The sequence below is a fragment of the Myotis nattereri genome (genome assembly GCF_964212035.1).
Source record: "Myotis nattereri genome assembly, chromosome: 8".
Lineage (NCBI taxonomy): Eukaryota > Metazoa > Chordata > Mammalia > Chiroptera > Vespertilionidae > Myotis > Myotis nattereri.
In genome coordinates this window covers 430,580-434,541 of record NC_138083.1, presented here as the reverse complement: position 1 = coordinate 434,541, position 3,962 = coordinate 430,580, and the positions used below count along the sequence as shown (strand labels likewise).

The 3,962-nt window shown below is 47.2% G+C and overlaps 1 pseudogene across 1 annotated transcript; it reads left to right on the top strand.

The window, feature by feature from the left end:
- The first annotated feature begins 2,534 nt into the window (after positions 1 to 2,534).
- On the top strand, positions 2,535 to 3,278 carry LOC308523768 (RNA-binding protein PNO1-like; annotated as a pseudogene). The gene has a single exon. The product of its transcript is annotated as an RNA-binding protein PNO1-like (transcript).
- The last annotated feature ends 684 nt before the right edge of the window (positions 3,279 to 3,962 follow it).

Below are 3,962 nucleotides of genomic sequence, written 5' to 3'. Positions count from 1 at the left end.
CAGTGAATTTTAGCTCAGGTCCATTTTGAAATAGGTCCAAATTTGATCTCACCCATTCTGCGGTTGCTCCTGGTTGTAAAATGCATAACTGAAATACTTACACCAGCGGATTTATCCCACACGCTCATCACCGATGAGTCAAGACAACTGTGGAAAGTCTAAACCAATCCATAAGAACTGCCTGCAACTGTGCAAGTATTAAGTTAGAAGCTGTACCATCTGCCTGATGAATACGAGAGATTTGTGCCACCATGAAGGATTTGCAAGATCCAGGAGTGCGGATTTGGGCACATCCTCATTACGCATTTGGTTTGTCTTGAGAGAAAGAAGGAGGAAGAGGAGGAGAAGGAGGTTGGACAGGAGCCAGTGAGAGAGGAGGAAAAGATGGAGAGAGTAGAGGAGGAGGAAAGAAGGCTTAGAAGAAATAGAAGGAGTAAGAAAAGGATGAGAAGCAAGAGGAGGAGGAGGAGGAGGAGACGGCGAAGAGAGAGAGAGGAGAAGACACAGCTTGGAGAGTGGCAGTGCACTCACCGATTCTTAACTACAGGAGACCCTATGCCGCTGCTGTACCATGTGGTTACTTTGCTTGAGCAACTTCAAAGTCCCCATCACCTTGTTCCATATGCACCTACAGTGCAGGCAAATGCCTCCTCCTCGTGTTTCCATAGTTCAATCCAATTTGCCTTCTCTCAGGTGGCAAGGCCCCCATACACCTTCATTATCTTCCCTCAGGGATGAGCCATCTCTACAGGCTGAAGGTCCTCACTGCCCTTTTCTTCCACAGGAAATACTTCTTGCTGGTCAGTTACAATGATGACGTTATGCAGAATGGGCCAAGTGAGTGGGACAATACTACTCTAGAGTTATCCACTTTTAGAGTCAGTAGCTGAGGAAGAAATCTGACTGAAATTCAGAATTCTTACTCAGTGAAATATGTTTGTGTCCAGTGCTCTTCTGTGGGGCAGGCAGGTGTCTGAGGTAAACAATGATTGCTGGCATCTGGCCCCACCTGCTACCAAGATGGAGAACCAGCGCCTGGGGGGCCTCTGGATTTTAGAGGCAGATTACTCCTCAGTTGGGTATATGACTCCATGGAATGACCTGAAAGTTTGTTTCTTTTGAGTTCAACCCAGAAAAAGACAGGCACTCTCACAGGCGCAGGCTGCTGCGTGTCCCCCTCCATGCACCGCAGCAGACGTGATGGTCCTCCCAGTGTCCCCGGCAGATGGGGATGGTGGCTGGGACCTCGGGAAGGCCGGTGTGTGAGTCACAGTGCAGGTGCTCAGGATGCCCCACTCACGAGCATATCCTTGTTTACTTACCTTTGGTTCACTCAGGATGAGATGGAGCCTGTGTTTGGACTTGTCAGCAGCAGGTGTGCCGCAGGGTGTTAGCCACCAGACAGTTAATGAGGACTGGTGTCTCTGAAAAGAAGAAAATTAAGAGTTACAAAGCCAATTTCTAACTCCAGAGTCCGCCAAACAAGGCAGTTTATGAATACTGAGTGACAACATCACTAGATGGAGGAGTGAGGACCGCTGTGCCAATCCAATGGCTCTCCTGGCTTCCATTGTGAATGTCTGTGGTGATGACATAGACCATCTGACAAATTTCTGAGTTGTCCACAGCAGCACACATGGATTGTTTACATGACTTACAGCCAAGACTCAGATTGAGCACAAAGAGCTTTAGGACATGAGTATAGATTTGGGTCAATGATTCCAAGCCAGAAGTGAGAAGAATTGGAAAGGTTCATGGTAGAAAGCTGGCAAATCTGATCGTCAAGGTTCCCTGGGTTGCTGAGAGCTGGGGAAGAGGTAACTAGGGGCCAAGCTGCATAGGTGTCCTGGCTCCCCACGGACCTGTGGGCGGCCATGGCTCCAGCCCCTGGCTGAGTCCATCAGGGCATCGCTGGTGGCTTCCATCCCCATTAGTCAAAAGTCATCCTAGCCAGAGGGGCAAACATTCCGGGTGAGGGGCTGTCATCACCCTGGGGATGGACGGAGACTTGTCCCACAGGATTTCCTGGGTTACAAAGAACAAATCTTAAACATGGGCCACCAAGTTACCGTGCAACCTGAGCTGTCCACTATGACCTGGGTGTGATGTCACTCACAGAGTCAGTAAGGGCCCTGCACGGAAGACTACATCAATGAGTGTGGGCCATACCTGATCCAACCTGGGCTGATCAAAGTAGTTACATGAGGTGACGCCTTGGGCCCTAATGTCAAACAAGGAGTCCCTGTCTCTACCTAGACCTGTTCACTCATGGAAAGCTCCCTGTGGCCTGGTGACATTGAAGCAGTCACGGCCTGTCCTCCTGATGGATTTGTATGATGTTGATAAGCAATGTTATTTCCTTCTGGAATAATATGAGTACATTTCTCCGTACTTACCTTTTCCTCACTAATATCAGCGTGAGCTTCTGTTAGGACTGGGCCGTAGCAGGTAGCTGTGGGGCCTTAGGCATCAGTTCATGAGGAATTGTATCTATAAAAAGAAAAGAAAGGGGATTCCTGAGGATGGCCGCAGCAATGGAGGCACAGAGCGGTGAGGCTGAGGACGGTTTCACCCAGGTCACCCCCAAGGGTGGCCGGAGGGCGAAGAAAAGGCAGGCGGAGGAGCTGTCCGCGGCGGGGGAGGGCGGGATGCGAGCCGCATGGACACTGAGGAGGCCCGGCCGGCGGCGAAGAGGCCCGTGTTCCCGCCCCTCTCCGGGGACGGGTTCCTGGCTGGGAAAGAAACAAGGACAATTCCAGTCCCAGCGAACAGATACACGCCATGGAAAGAGAACTGGATGAAGATAATTACCCCCATCCTGGAACATCTGGGACTTCAGATTCCTTTCACTTGAAATCGAGGAAGGTAGAAATCAGGACTTGTAAAGAAACCAAGGATGTTAGCACTCTGACAAAAGCCGCCGATTTTGTGAAAGCCTTTATTCTCGGGTTTCAGGTAGAGGATGCACTTGCTCTCATTAGGTTGGATGACCTCTTCTTAGAGTCCTTGGAAAGTACAGATGTGAAGCCGCTAAAGGGAGACCACCTGTCCAGGGCAGTAGGGAGAATCGCTGGCAAAGGAGGAAAAGCCAAATCCACCACAGAGAATGGGACGCGGACGCGGATCGTTCCAGCTGATGTGGAAGCTCACATCCTGGGCTCTTTCCAAAACATCAAGACGGCAAGAGCTGCCATCTGCAACCTCATCCTGGAAATCCTCCATCACAGGTTTATGGCAATATTCGAGCTGTGGCTAGCAGAACAGCAGATCGATTCTGATTTCAAATCAGAGACTTTTTCTTGTCTTTGGACTGTAGAGAAAAGCAGCTTACAAGTGGTCCCAAGAAACCATGTGAAGAATTTTTGGTCACTTTAAACCTCAGTCTGTCAGTTCTTAGCCAGAAGCATAAACCCGAAAGGAAAAATTTGATAGTATTCATTCAACAGTTTTGAGGATAATTTAAGTATCAAAATTTCAGACCATTACTATACTTAACCATTAAGTACAATTTATCTTATTTTAAGTTACATGCATAATTTCTAGTTCTCTTATTTGGAGGAAATATTATTTTTCTATTTGAATTTGTTTTTAAATTATAGATTTATAAACATTTCTTCCCTATGAGTTGTAATTAAAGAACTATTCCCAGAAAACCTCTCTGAATCATGTCCCTCAGTACTGGTGATGTGACTATTTTAGAATCAGGTTATAAGCAGCAGTTTGGCTACACTGTGTGAACCAAAAGGCTAATCTTTCTACCTATTTTGCCACTTGTAAAATTAAAAATTTTTATCACAATAAAAAGAAAAGAAAATCATTCATTCAGTGTTAAAAAACAAGTTCTAATCCAGATTCCACTCAAGACACTTAGTAAATACTGGGCTATGCCATGTAACACTAAATGGAGGAGTTGGAGCTGTGGTGGCAATCCAATGGGGTTTCTGAGTTCTCTTTCCATGTCT